At 38.7% G+C, this 16,047-nt stretch overlaps 1 protein-coding gene across 1 annotated transcript in view; it reads right to left on the reverse strand.

Annotated features, from left to right (window-relative positions):
- Positions 1-2,452: 2,452 nt before the first annotated feature.
- Positions 2,453-16,047, reverse strand: part of LOC129133051 (uncharacterized) — a 143,482-nt gene continuing 129,887 nt past the window's right edge. Inside the window, exon 9 of the mRNA XM_077172186.1 lies at positions 2,453-3,038. The gene's annotated coding sequence lies outside the window, so the exon portion shown is untranslated. The remainder of the gene's footprint in view (positions 3,039-16,047) is intronic.

Raw genomic sequence — 16,047 nt, forward strand, 5'->3', positions numbered from 1 at the left:
TCATAAAATCGTTGAAAAATAAAAAAAGCCTTCTTTACAGTAGAAACAGATATAAAAAGCTCAACTGCTTCAATAGCTTACCTTTCTACAATGACTGCGACAGGGTCTAAACTTTATTGTTTGGTTGCAGTCTCATTGTCTTTAAAGCAAAGGAATGCAAAATCAGAAATGGCTTGGGTAATTAGCTGGAACATTTTATTCCCTAGTACAACTTGCTATTTGCAAGTGCAGAAATTCCTATTTGAGAAGGAGGACCTGGAGCTATTTCTGCCTTCAAGAAAGGCAAGTAGCTATAAGTACACTGCCATGATCTGTTTCAGTTATTTTCAACATTGAGAAAATAAAATTGCAAAAACCATAAAAACAAGGTGTTTAAAAAACCATGAATAGAAAACAAACATAAGAGTTGATATAAACAATGTATCAGTAACTTCAAGGCTAATTTTTATTAAGTCATCCAGAAAAAATATGAGAAGTATTATGTTTACAAACATATAGGTTGTCTTTTAGAATGAACCACTCACATAAAAGAAATGTTTCCTAGATAACTAGCTTCCAAGAAAAATAGTTTAACCAGCTATCAAAAGGTATGAAAAACATGCTAAACTAAGAACAATAGCATGAACCTGTGTGCAGTAATGTTTTAAAGAGTCTGAAGTATACTCTACGTAGCTATTTTGGGAAGATGTTTGGAACTCATTCAAAAGATATGGCTGTTTAGATGAAAGTCAAGAGTCGCTCCAGTTAATCCTAATGGGATTTGACTTAAAGACCTCTCCAGGCCTACCTTATAAATCGAACCACTGAGGGCTGTTTAGCTGAAGCATAAGCTAAAATCATACACCATTCTCAAAGGAGTGCTATCAGGTAAGAAAAAAGGTCTGAAAACCGTACCCTCACCCACTCCCCCCCCACCCCCCCCAAAAAAAAGGAAAAAAAGAAAAAAAGAAAAAAATTCAGGGTCTTGTTTCAAAGTCTCTAGGACACAGCAGTCTTTGTCTTTTGAGAATTTTCTGGCAGGCTAGGACTTTACTTTGGCAAGTGTAAAACCAGTTTAAGAGCAAAGACTTGACTTTCTTATCAGCTACCTGCTGCTTATTAAGAGCATACTCAGTCTTGTCTGTTCTTGCTGAAACATGCCATTTCAGGGGTTCTAGAGTAACTTTTGGAGTCACTTTTAAGGATACAGGATTTGCTGAAGATCCTTTAGAGATCTTAAAGAAATCCAGATTACCTCCACCGCCATTTAAAAGAAAGGAGGGGGAAAGGTCAGATATATCATCTCCTTGCTAACAAAACAAAAACTGCTCTGTTGCAGCCAGGAAAAAACAAACTGACCCTGCTTCTTCCTGGGGGCCAGAGTACTCCTACTCTCCTTTCCCAGAAGCTGCAGCTTCTAGCTCTTCCCTAACATACCTGTGGGTTTTAAATCAAATCCCTGTATTATGAAAATTAGGACTGTATAGGAGAAAAGTATCCATATATAAAAAATATATTAAGGCTAGCACTGGAAGGAGAAAGGGGGAACTTGAGAAAAGTGCTAAACATTCACCTGAGGTTTTTTGGGTTATAAAGTTTTGTACATCTTAAAAATGGTCATATTTGGCAGCCAGTCAAGACCACGTTTGCCAGTCACTGAAAGTTTACTGGAAGTCTGAAAGCAGGAGGCTTATCTGTTGGGTTTGGTTTTACATGCATGCCTTTCTCTTTCATCTTCTTGTCCTGCTTCATGTTTTTCTTATTCTTGTTTAAATGTTGCAATTTTTAAAATGTCCTAATAATCCTTTGAAGCATTTAATTTCCTCTTTGCCAGTCTAAGCCAAAACACATACTATATTCATTTGACTGATGTTTGACCATGAGGATTTTTCATATCTATGTTTGCACACACACACGCATATGTACACACAATGCAGGCACACACATACCATACTTCAGAAACACACCAATCTGTTACAAATCTGAAAGCAATCTTCAGCCCAAATTCCTCAGGAGCTCATTCAGGGAGCGTTTTCAAGGGCAATAGAAGAATATCCCTTGTGTTCGTAATTATTTAATGGAGAAACATCTAGATTGCTTTCAGAGCTCCATCCAGCAGAAGATTGTGTATGCCATTAGAAAAATAAGCTTTTTCTGAGAAGCACTGTTGATGAAAAGCTGAACTTATTTTGCCATGCAAACTATGCAATTTAATGTGTACTTCCCTTAGGAGGTGGCATGGAAAAAAAGACCTAACTGAAGTCTTCTGATCTAATGCCCAAAATATATTGCATTTATTTGCTTTATATATTTTAATGAAAAAATGTCTTTGGAAAATGTTCACATTTAGACATAAAAGAACCCAAATAATTCAAAATAATTACATTGTAAATGTCAGCCTTTAATGAGTGAAGCAATGAAGCATATACAGCAGGAGCATGGCAACATTGTCAAGCAGGTACCCACTTTATAAAGATGCACTCCAGCAGAAAACATTTTTTAAAAGCAAATCATCGAAGGGATATTATCTTTTTGTGACTGTAGTCCATTTCTTCCCTTTTTTGAGGAGAATTTCAGAGCACTTAGCTTGGTCTCCTGGAAGTCCTGCAACAACCAACCCCCATATGTTTCTCCACTCCCCCATCCAAGAACAATTAAATTCTCACAAGGTTTTCCTTGTGAGGCTCTAACCTTTCTCCACAATGTTTTGTTTGTTAGATAAACTAGAAAAAAATTGCAAAGCAATAGGGAGCTCATTCATACAAAACAAAACTGACAGATTCTATCTGTATATTGATAGGTTTATACAAAAAAAAAATTAAATTCTGATTGTTTGATACAAACCTGCATATTGTCTAGAAACTTCCTTATTTCTGTATTGAGTAAAGCAGTGATGAGTTTTGCTTTCTGATTGTTTCTGCTTTCCAGAAAGCCCTCCTGCAGCACAGTCAGTACATGACATGAGGCATAGCAAGCCAAGCAGGGTGCTGTTCCTTTCAAAAAAAACTCCAGCCAGCAGGACACCTGCGATGGGTTTTCTTCATAGAGAGAGAAGACCACTGCAATATAAGAGGGAAACACAAACGGAGCACTTGTTCCAGATAGCCCACACCAAGCCCCTGATGAGCTTTCCTTCCTTCTTTCCTCAGGGAGACCCAGCTTGACTACAGACAAAGAGAAATACTCAGTATAACACTGAATACTGAGAATACTGAGTATAACACACCTGTACTCTCTCAGGAAAACATTTCCACTGTGCTACCTTCTAGTCCGAAAATTATTTGGCAGAAATCTTACTATTTTTTTGTTTTGTGTTTTTTATCTACCTTATAAATGATACAGGAAATAGTGAAGCCCAGACTCCAGCCTAAATGAAGAAGATCAGCTAACACATATACATCTCTTTCTTCATGTCTGGTTGTGTTGCCTTTTGCCCAGCCTGAAAATGAAACTCATGATAATTTTAGTAAGGAGGTAATACAAAAGAGGATCTTTATTTAAAGGCCTTCAGGAAAATTTAATGGAAAAATTTTCACAAAAGCCCCCCTGAGCCCACCAGGGCTGAATACATTTTATAAGTTTTAGGAAATTAGCATAATTGATAAAAAGCACCAGTTAGGAGGACAAGGGGTGATGCCATTCCCCCCCAGGTCAAGCCCCTTCTCTGGAACCCCCCTTCAGCACCAGCTGTGCTTTGTCCAGGAGAATGTATCTCAAAGGGTTGTTCTCAGCCTTGGCTCCCAGAAGAACCGATGTAGCACAGGGCCTTGTACATCCCGGGAATTGGAGCTCTGGAATTTGTTTTGTCCTTCTGCTTAGGGAAAGGCCATGGCAAGGTATTGTGAAAACTAGCCACCAATACAATAGGCTACAGAGCTACAAATATATGTTTGAAAGCTACAGAGAAGATATAAAAGAAAAAAGACAAAGTCTAAATGGCATCAGTGGAGAATGCTCACTTTTGTCCTCAGAAGTTCATGAAGATGTTGCAGGATCCCAAGAGTGGACTTGGTGCCCAAGTAGAACATCAAGTGCCTTCTTATCACCAGATAAAGTGTGAGAGTTATATATAGTTTTAGAGGAATCGCATAGAACTAAAAATATTTCTAAGATGTACAATTTTTTTATTAGAACTGTGTGCAATTAATATTTTCAAGATATATTATTTATCATTGTCCTTATACTCTTCTGAAAATTACAATATAATGGGGAAAAGCAAAAATTAGTGCCATTTTATCTGTAGCATTGCCTTCTACATGAAAGAAGAAGAGAAAATTCAGCTATTTAAGCATATTTTGTATAGACAGAAACAGAGTAATCAATGTTTTAGAGACATACCATTCTATATAAAATAGCAGAAATCATGTTTTGGCTCTGAAATTCTGTTCACTTTGTGTAAGCAAGAAAATTTATCAACAAGAGACAGAGTATAAGCAAAAAGAGACTGATATAAAACAAAAAAAACTTTATAGGAGAAGAGTTCTGTCACAAATATAATATCCCACAAATAAAGTGAAATTTTGGAAATATATTACCAGCCCCATGCTATTCATCAGAGAGAGAAAAGCTTTTTAAAACAGCTGACTTACAAAGACTAATGCCATTAACAAATATTTTATTAATAAAACCTTAATTAAGCAAAGACTTCTTAAAGCCTATATACCCTAAAAAATCCTACAACACAGTTCTAACACTTAATTTAATGCTTTCATAATTATTTCATAATTAGCAGGTAAAACAGATTTTTAATCTATCCATTTACTCCACCCCATTTGGACTCAATAAGGTTATTTATAAAATGGTCACAGGTGCTGCACAGAGATTTGCTTTTCTTGTAGGGCTTGCTTTATATACAGCAGTGGCTGTATAAAACATTTCCCTTCTAAAATGAGAGGGTGTGAGAGTCAAGCATTTTCTTTCATTTTGTTTGTTTGTTTGTTTATTTTTTCAAACTAAGCATCTTGCTTGAGATTTTTTTTTTTCTATAATATTGCCTCCTTCTGTGATGGCTAAGGGGTTAATATGTTGGCATAAGGTATTGATCAATGCACAAGGGTAAGACCAAACCTGATCTCTTGCTTTGGTTGTGCTGGATGAAATAGACTCAAAAAATGCTTCAGTTATGATCCTTTTATTCCTTCAAAGACGTGTACAGCAGCCAAGCTTATCATGAGCTTGGAAAAAAAGCCCCTATATTTTATTGGTGTATGAAACCTAGGAAACAGCAGGTCCTTGAGTCAGGTCTCCACATATAAGTGTGCAGCTTTCCTCTCTAGGGACAATAGGCTGCAATGTTTTAAATTATATAAGTAATTCAACGTCTGTTTCTTACTATAGTTGGTGGGCTGTCTCTAAACTGAGAAGGGCAGCTCTTCAGACAAAACACTGGTTAATTCTGGCTACAGGAATTTCAGAAATATAATAAAACCATAGTTTTGCAGTGAAATCATCCATGGTGTGAGCTGAATTTTGAAAAATGATGGATTTACCTACTGTATGGAAAAGCCAAAAATAACTGCTTTGTGGATTTTCAAATGTGTTAAATACATTTTTGTGACTTTAGTTTCTGTTCCCACATATTTTTCTAAAAATCAGTGCATTTAAAACTCATTCAGGATGATACACAATGAATTAGCTTCTGTATGCTTGGAATTATGCTTTTAAAAATATCTGCGCACATTTCTAACTGAGCTTCTAACTGAGAATACACTGCTGTTCTTTATCTAATATGGATTAAGCCTATGAAATTACAAAAATCAATTTTTACTGTATTTTTTTTCAGATGAGTGCCTGCATGACAAAAAAGTACAAGAAAACAACATACTAGTGAATTCTCTCATTGCTTGTTCCATTATGAACATCTAGTTATCACTAGATTTTTTATGTGACTGCATGGAGTAACCCAAGTGTAGAAGCCTTAATATATCTGTGGAAAAGCTGTGTCACACAGCTTGATAAGCTCATACTTGTAACTTTCAAGTGTTCAGCTACAAAGTCGATTAAGATTTTAGAGGCAGTTTGTGGGTTGCGTAAGGAATTTTTGTGTGCAAACATTGCCCTATGAAGAAAGTAAAAAAGAAATGTGCTTTCCAGCTAAATGCACCCAATAAAGTCTAAATGACGCAAAACACATCTGGCTTCAGGTTTTGCAATGCACTCCATAAATAAATTTTGATTAGTCACAGGTTTGCAAATCTACAAAGCTAAGTTGTGACCAGTGTCTCTGTATGTGGAAAGCTACTCAGGGTATTCGGCTGGAGACCTTACAATTCTGTATTTCACCAGCTTTGTGAACTTTTTCTGTAGTTGTATCTGAGCTGCACTTTGAGTTTTGGCTTGCTCAACGTAAAAGACAAAGCAAAATTCAAAGCTAAAGGTTCTGTGTAGATAGAAGCAAAAGAAAATGATCATGTGAAAAAGTAATGGCTTTTATTTTCCCTTTAATACGTGAGCAATTTGTATTTCGAAACTCAAGCCCAAGCACTGGAATCAGGATTTAAAGCACAAGGTTTTAAAAAACATGTCACACATTCAAAAGCTGCTCAGAACTGTATCACAGTAAGTAGCATTTTCATTTCATTGTCATCAAGAAACAATCTCAGTCCAGTACTTTGCAATTGTTCCAAGATTATCAGAAGAGATTTTGGCTCATATCTGGAAGTAAGAAGGCAATCTCAGTGGAGAGGGGTAGAAAAAATTATGCGGCCAAAGGGCAGCCTTGAGAAAAGAGAAAGCAAGAGGAAGATGCTTGGAAGTAGAACTCACTGGAAGAAAGTGAATATCCAGTCATTCCCTTCTGATGCTCAATAAATACAGAAAATATCATCAGAGCGAGAACTTCAACATGACTTTTCTTTTGCTAGAAGAAAGAGAAGGAAATTTGCCCATAATTAATTGTGCACTTGAGTGCAATGGAAAAAAATAATCAGAGGAACTTGCTAGCATACAGAGTCTCTCAAAAGAGATAAAAAGCATGGGAAACACAGGACCAAAGCCACCCTTGGTTTCATCCTTTATCTCATCTACACTAGTTTATCTCTCTGAATGATCTGGAAGAAATTATATGCGTAACCCATTTTGTGACATTTCAAACTTGGCCCAGATGTCATCCCTCAGAATCAGAGTAGAGGGGAATGTTTATGGGGAAATGTAATAGCTGCAATTTCTGGTCTGACAAATTCAGTATAATAACTATTTAGTGAGTTAGTGTGTTTCTGGTATTCTGGTTCTACTAGCCACTTCTCTCCAATCAATTGAGACATCTCATTTTATGACTTTGAGATGCTCAGAACTATGCTACAAGGCAAATGGACTAAGAACAGTCAACAGACCTGCATTTTCATTTAAACAATACAAATACAAATACAACTACTATTCATCCCAGCTAGAAATTTACCTTTTAAGTTATGAAAACCTATCTAAACTATGCTGTTATTTCCAGTGCTTGGGCACAACATAAAAAAGTTCTTGATTTATATAAAGGTCAGATCTTCTCACAATTGGAAAGCACCTGTTTGAGAATTTTGGTCAAACCAAACAGGCACTTCTGCAGTCTCTCACTGTACTAGCCAATAAAATAATTATAATTTTTTTAAAATAATAGCAAGGAGCAGCAGATGTTGAGCTCATATCTTTGGCTTTCCAACCCTGAAGAAACAATCGGATGAAAAGAAGCAGTCATAACATGTTTGAAATTGATTGAGGAGGCTACAGCTATTTTGCACAACCTAGTTGTATACCCAAGGCCATCAGCTCCTCTCCATCTGAAATACACTGTGCCACAGGCTTTAAGTGGCAAAGAAGGGAGGTTGGGAAGACAAGACAGGGCTCAGATCTGAAACAGTGGAAGAGACAGGGTGAAAGAGAAAACTGAAGAGCAAAAAGAAGGGGCAAAACTCTTCATGTGGGATGGCACTGTGTTGTATAGGTATGCAAGGTGAGTATAAGCATGACAGCTACTTGATGATTGGCTTAGCAAGGCAAATATAAGAGATGGGAAACACGCCTGTGGCTCTGCAGAGCACAAACACAGAAGAGCCAGTTGAGAGCTCATCCTTATGACTAAAGCACAGTCACTATGGGCACCTCTAGCATTATTTCAGATTCATAGCCCCAGGTATGACAAGGGTGTTGATCCTGTGCTGCTCCAGCAAGAGTGGACCAGAAAACCTGGATACCCCTGCCACAGATGGACAGAGTCACAAGGCAAGGCACTCAAAGCTTACAAGTCTCAGCAGATCTGCTCACTCCAGCTATGGCCTTTGAGAACCCTTCTTGAGAAGTTTCTTAAGAAGCTGGCTTTCTGGCTGGGGGATCTGCATGGCCTCATCATAAGGACCCTATTGTTCTGTAACCACATAATCAGGTCCAGGCTTGTGCAAGGTGGGTAGGTGTTCTGGAAATAAAAATCCAAACTCATCCAAACTCATCCCTGAGAGAGCTGGGAGATAGAGACACATCAGGAGTTAAACTGAAAATAGACTGTGTTCCAGGGCTCCCAACGAATATGGGTAGATGTTGATTTATTTTTGTTGACTTATTTTGTCTATTGTAACTTGTGATGAAGCATAAGAGTAAATTAGATGACATGTGCATGTTGTGTCAGGACCCTTGGTTCTCTGCTGCCCCACAATAACAGCTAAGCCAGGAGAGTCCTAGAAAGTACTTACCTGCCTGCTGGCATTCATTACACATTCCCAGAAGCAGAATGCAGGTCTCTGCAGCACTGTAGCTCTGTAGTTTGAGCAATGCAATGACAAGTGGCCACGACATGCAGGGACAAGGCAGATATCTTCACAGTTAAGAAATGGTAAGTTGTCCCATGAGAGTGAAAAGTTTGGAAGGTCTGCCTGAGGCATGTATTTGGAGAACAGAAAACCTCAATGAGTTCTTGTACAATGCTGTGATCTTCCAACCAAAAGAACAAATTATGTGTCTCAAAAGATTGCAGGGGACATGGCTATACCCGGATTAAACTGGAGAAAAGTCATGAATGCCATGGTTATATAGACACATAGACAACTCTATTGTAATGTGGTCCTCAGAATGGAAGTATACTTGAAGTTCCAGGCATTCGCTTTTTACAATGAGATATTAAATTTCTGATCCCTGCTTTCTTCCCCTGGCTCACAAATATGTGGGCTGCCTGCAGCCACTTTGCATTCATGGGAAGGTTTGACTAGATCTCCAGAGAAGTGTCTAGAGGCTGTCTGAACTCTGCTCCTGGCAGAAGATGTTGTGATGAAAACCCAGAACTGGAAATGAAGAGACCCCATGCTGCCAGCAGCATGCTGGCCTGTGAGCTTAAGCAGACTGCTTGAGATTTCAAATAAATGTTTCAAAACTTCAAAATGTCTCTTAGGAAGGCATGAGGGGAAATTGGATTGCAGAGATGCAAAAGAGGCTGAAAGAAGATGCAGCCTCTGTTCCACTGCTCCGCTGTCACAAACCCAAAGACAGGCCTAAGTATCATGTAAAAAAGAAGCAGTAAGCAGTTCACAGGCCAGAACACGTCCTCTGGCCCAACACTTTATTCTGGGATGGAAACTTTTCTGGCTTGTTTTCTTTATTTTCTTATTATATTTATTATTATTTTCTTGTCGTGGTCAGAGAGGCTGAGGAGCAGCCTTGTACAGCCATCTTATCCCATGAGACAATGGAGGGAAGTTTGAGAGTTTGGCTGTCCATGAAGTGTTTGTCACCTACAGACAGGAGGATCTCATGTCTTACTCGGGAAAACTGCCTATAACTCCTGACTTCTTTGTTTTAACTCCTCAAAGCAGTCTAGTTTTTGGAGAGCATAACTGTTCTTTCAAAGTTGCAGAATCTATCTTCAGTATATTTCCCTACTTCACAGTTATTTTCCATAACTATGCATAAAATAATAATCTCTTCAAAGGCTTAACACTGGTATTGAAAAGAAGATAATTAAATACACCCTGACAAAAACAAATAATGAAACAGTCTAGAAACATGATCATGTCTGTTTGCAAGACTGAGTTATTTAATTCATCCAGTCTACTAACATCCAGATTTGCCATTTTCCTTTCCCAAGTTTTACTATGGATAAAGATTTTTCCTGTGATTAAAAATTTCTTCTAATTCAGCAACCAATCTCTTGCTAGGTAAGAACTATCCAGTTACATAAAGTGAAACATATTCTTGGCCTGCACCTATCTGCCTAAAATAAATAAAAATTTTAAAAATAAATATGTTATTTTTTATAAAGAAGCCTGCCAGCACTTGCTAATTGGAAAGAAAAAACTCAGTCTGAAACATGGAACAGAGGCAGTATTGGTTAAAATTCTTGGAAGAGTTATTAGCTACCATACATATTTCTGTTTGTCTGGTGGCATGATTTCTTGCAGTTAAAAGACATAAATGTGATAGTCTGCATTCAGCAAAGTCATAATTATTTTCTTTCATTTTTCAGAAAAATTATTAAACAGATATATAGTTTTAAACCAAGTCCTACAGAAATCACTGTCTGCTACACTGAAGTTTAACCCCATACCATCTTGGTTTGAGGAATGGCTCTACTGAACCTCAAGGATAAGAGCAGATTTCACATGCTAGTAGCTATCTCAATCACCCTCGTTGTGGTGGTGAGAGTATAAAAGCATTTGCAACTGTATCATAGGAGTGCCAGAGGGATAGTTTGTGATATGTTACAAACAGAAAGGTGACCAAAAACTTAGAAAAAAAAATAAAATAAAATTAAAGGCTGACCTTGTCTAACATCCTGTCTCCAGCAGTGTCTGATGCCAAGTGTCTAGGAAAGAGGCATATTTCTCTTGACCACTTTCCTAATATCCAATGACAAGCAGTTCAGTAATTCCTGGGCCTTCATAAGCACCTGCCTCCCATCAGCTTTTTCTTCTCTGAATTTGTGCAATTCTTTCTTGAAACCTTGAACACCTAATATGCCCACTGTCCTGATGCCCTTTCTCTTGAGCACCCTGCAGAGGTATTTGTCCTTTGTTTTCTGCACTCATCTCATTTGATGTCCCCTGGTTCCTGCTACAGAGGAAATGATGAATGCTTTTTCCTTGTTATTTATTTTCTGTTGCACTGATTGTCTTATTAGAAACTGCTAAGAACAAAAGCCTTGATAGCCTTTCCCATAGATCTCTAGTTTAATTCTTTCTTCAACAATAGCATTTGACCACTCTTGTTGTTTTTCTCTTTGCCTTCTTCAATTCTCCTATGTCCTTAAGAGACTACACTGTACTCAAAGCGTTGGAGAACAAAGGTTGTGACATTTTCTACTATGCTATTTTTATTTTCTCAAATAATTCCAAGCACACAAATTATCATTTTAACCTATATAGAAGTGTGGTTGAGTTTTTTTTCTGTGAAAACTAAGATCTTATTTCCATAAAGAAACTGTCTCACCAGAGCTGCTCAAAGTATACATTAAGCTGGAAATTTTTTCATTGACATGCAGTTTCCAGCTACCTACACTGAATTTCGTCTGCCATTTTCTTACTTTACATCTTAATTCTATGAGGCTTTTCTGTAGTTCTTTTTAATCCGACTTTAGTTCTACTTCCTAAATAACAGATAAAATCTGTTTCACTTCTTTTTCCAAATCTGAAATCCTTGTTGGCTCCACTGATGACCAGATTCCACTGTAAAAAATGATTATTAGTTCCTGCCATCTAATTTTATTCCTTCTTTTAGTAATGCACAGTTTATCCGCCATATCCTAGTGCTCATTAGATTAATGAGGAATCTCTGCTGAGGGAGAGTCCTGCTGTCTGATGGCAAGAAAAGAGCTGCGCATCCTCCTTGACACACTACCCAAAATCAATAGCAGTACCTGAAAAATTCCCTGTCAGTAACTCAGGTTTGGCCCCACTTATCACAACCTCATTAACAGCTGCACAGACATAGCAGTTTTATACCTCTTTGTTCAGTGCAATGATGGGGAGATGCCTGTGCTCTCTGTCTCTAATGAAAAATATTCCCTTCAATCTCAGAAATATTAGGACACGCAGAAAATCTAGCAGGTGTAGGCAAGCATATTCTTCATCACTTAGGGAGATTTTCTTAGCTTTTTACAGACCTCACAGGCTTCCCTGTGATCTGTCAGCCAAATTCCAGAGGTATCTCTGTCATCCACACTCCCTTTCCACCTTTAACCTCTTGCAATTGTAAATGTTCCTTAATGTGACACACAGCAGTAGCTCCTGTTCCAAGCGCTTGGCATAATGACAGGACAGTTGTTCGTGCTCTCTCTGGTCTTTGAGCACTCACTTCTGTGAGTGCTCAAAGAATTTTTTACCCAGAAGGCAATTGCTCGAGGCAAATTTAGCATATTTGGGCAAGTGTCACCTAGAATAACTGTGTCCTTCCTCTCTCATTTCATGGGATTTGGGCCAGGGAAGAAAAAGTATGGACACACTTCGTAGTATTTTATAGCAAATATAGTATCTTATACAACCTGAAAATCAGAAGGAAACATTTTACACATTTTTTTCTACCTTTTCTGAGGATATTGACAATTACGGTGAAGTTTGAGATAAAACGAGGGCACAGGCACATGGGAGCTGGGAGTTAGGCCAGTCACTTTCTGACACGCAGGTCTGGTTTGAAATAAAATCACAATGACTTGCCAGTGTTCAGAAAGGGAAGTCAGAGAACTAGAAAGTCAGAGAAGGGAAGTCAGAGAACTCTAGCTGAAATGACTTTGACTTATGTTTAGCAATCATGGTAATGCTAACACTACATGGATCCCTGTATAGTACCTAACCAAAAAAAAAAATTCTGAAAGTCTTCTAAATAACAGGAGACATGTCTCTATTGTCGTATTTCCTCTTCTTTTCTTGGCCTACGTATTTTATTACTCTGTTGTGAAATATTTGAAGTCCAACTTTGAGGGACATGCACAGAGCCAGTAAAATGATCCCTATGATTCAATTTGCTCCCACAGCAGAAAATTAGAGTAGAAAAAATATTTCCTTTGTGGGAAAGTATAATTCATTTGCAGAAATAAGAGAAAATTACATCTTGCTTTCCTCCAGAAGAGCTTCCCTTCTGTCACTGTTGCTGAGACCTCCACTCCTTAGGTCATGGTCATCTCTTTCAGTGTTTCTTTTTGCTACAAGTTGTCTGTCAGTAGAGTTTCTGCTAAACGTTGCCCATCAAGAGAGAAAAGAGGGAAAAGCTCTGCACTAGCTCTTCAGGTTACCAATTATGAAGGTCTCCCCTTTGCATTTTGGCCAATTATTTAGGAAATCTTCCTCTGAAATTAAAAAGAATCTTGGGACCAGCATATACCCTAAAGTGAAATCATGCTCTAATTCTCCTCTGATATATGGCTGAAAAAAGGTCTGTATTTGGTTACTTTTCTAATACAACATGACAGGTCCCAGTAGGTCCCAGCTCCAAACCAGCACTTCCCCTCCACCCCATCCCATTTAACTGTAATGAAGCAACTGTTCAGACTAAGACATGACGAAATGACACCTGTGAAAATACAAGATCATAAATACCATGATGTCATTGTAAATCTGCAGGAATTAAATAAACTTACGAAAATTGCAGTGTCTTTATTTCATACCATGTATCACCCACAAAGCAATCCTGAGAGTGTAGGTGTTGAGACAGTAGGAAGCTCAGCACTGAGCCCTGGAGATACTGGAAATTCTGCTTGTAGGGCTGAGTTGTGTTCATTAATGTGACATCATATGGTCACTGAAGCCCTGGTTTCCATTAAGTTCAGCAGACTTTTAATGCGATCCCAAATGCACAGCCTAGAGTTTCATCTTGTGGACGCTACATTTCCCCTCTGATTCAGAGGTTTCATCTACCTGCAAATGGCTACAGGCAGGTTTAGGCCAGGACAGTCATGACTCCAGAGCCATGCCATTTTCCTTCAGCCTTTGATCAATGGGGTCGAAACACTAAATCCAAACTTTTTTTAGGCTGTGGGCTATTTTCTGTCCTGTAAAAATCACCTGGGAACCACACTTTAACTTTCTTCTCTTTCTGTGCCTCTGAAACCAAGGTTCAAACCTTACAGTAGAAACTAGAGGCTTTCAGGGCTAGGATTTCAAAGGGCAAGAGCTGTGTTTGTGCACACAATATTTGAATGCACACTTGTTGCATGCTTAATCCCTCTCACGTGCAGGAGAAAAGGGGTGGATTTGCATTTGTAAGATAGTTGTGTCATGCTCCAGAACTCATTTGGCCAAGGCTGCCATCTACCACTTTGTGTGAGCCTGTAGCTTGCATCTGTCCATTTTACTGACAGTGTTGGATAATGTGTGGCTCCAAGAGGGATAAATTAGACTTTAATATTTGACAGCTTGCCCTTTTGCTTTTTCTAGCCATCTGGGAGATTCCTACTTTGGTGTTGCCCCTGTGCTGGCTTCTGCCAACATTAGGGTGCTTTCAGCTCTGTCTGGTGAGCCTTCACTTCTCTGTGCCCACATGTAGCCTGGAATGTGGTTCTATCTTTCCTCCTTTCTGCTTCAGAGACCCAAGGCTGAAGGAGCATGTCAGGAGAAAACCTGCCCTGATCAGAAGGATGGAGTGCTTGATTTTCTAAAGGTATGGTTTGAATAAATTATGTCCTGCTTTGGGGCATTTTTCATCATGAGATTCATGCATGTGCTTTCACTTCCATGTACTACTCTCTGTTGAATAGATGAACTCACAAAATAAATAATTAACATAAGAGGAGGAAAGCAGAAAACAGTATGCTCAAATCATTGCCTATCCTTGGGACATTTCAACTGACTTTGTGCCCTCTGTGGCTTCACACAGTATAGTTTTCATGTAAATCTTTCTACTTCATGCCCCACAGAAGTATCCAAAGGTCAGTTCATAAGTCCCCTGCTCTTCTCTCAGCAGACAAGTTATGTGTCAGGCACAAAGTTTCTCATTCATTATGCTGCCGGGGACCTCTGAAAAAAGATTCCCAAACCCCACAAACCCTTTATAAGTTGCATTAGGCCCCAGGGAGGGATGTCACAATAAGTGATATCTGACTATGGCAGATGTTTATCTGCATGGCAGCTTGGAGTTTACAAATATTCCTACTGTAGTGCAACCACCCTTTTTCTTTTTCTGGGAGAAACAAGTACAATGTGCTTTGAGGGTAACTGATAGACTGTCAGATTTGTGGTCTTTAAAGGGTTAAAAAGACTAGAGCCAGTGTGAGAAAGCTCTTTTTTTACAACATTTCTAACAAGCTGAACAAAATCCAGGCCTTGTTTAATGAGCACATATTTTATACAAATAAGCTCAAACGAGCTTACCCATCTCTAATTAAACTAGAAAGGAAGCATTTGTCCTAATTGGACTGCATAACTGAAGAATTAATTGTGTGGCTGCTTAGAATTGCAATCTTACGGCCCAATTCACAGAAAATACCTTCATGGTAGGACATACACAAGTTTTCTCCTGTCTTTAACCAACACATAAGCCCATGTGTGATATTGATGCTTTGATTTTGTTTTTTAAAGAAAGAATGTTCACACAGACATACATGGGCTTTAGTGGAGAGCATGTACAGTATTTCAATATTCTAATTAGACCACGAAAGAATAGCTCTCTGTCACCGTAATTAGGGATTCAGTTAATTCCAACAGTGAAAATGCTGTGCTAACTTATTTATGAATATCAAAAGGGTGACTATTACATCGACTTGGCTTCCAGAAATAAAAAGAAGCCTGACTTGAGAATTCATATTTCTGTCCAGTGAGGCCTGGATCTGTGCATGACATTGCAAGAAGCCCAGGAGCTGTTGGAGTAACATCTACCATATTTGGAGTGTGCTCATTAAAACAGAGGAGTAACATGGATAAACACCTCCCTGTGAATCTTGCAAATCTCTTGGGCTCTGTTGGGCTCTGTTTACTCACTGGAGCAAGTTTTGTCGACTGACCCTGCAGTATAGCCAGCTCTGCTGTGAGAGAGGAGTGACGCGCACCTAGCCCTGAGCGCTGCCGGCAGGACTGTCAGCACAGATCCCGCTCCGAGATCTCTGCTGGTGATACACGAGACAGAGCGCTGCGCAGCTGTCAGACACAAGCCAGGGCATGAGGCAGGTTGGCAGCC

This window comes from Agelaius phoeniceus, chromosome Z (assembly GCF_051311805.1).
Source record: "Agelaius phoeniceus isolate bAgePho1 chromosome Z, bAgePho1.hap1, whole genome shotgun sequence".
In the NCBI taxonomy this organism is placed as follows: domain Eukaryota; kingdom Metazoa; phylum Chordata; class Aves; order Passeriformes; family Icteridae; genus Agelaius; species Agelaius phoeniceus.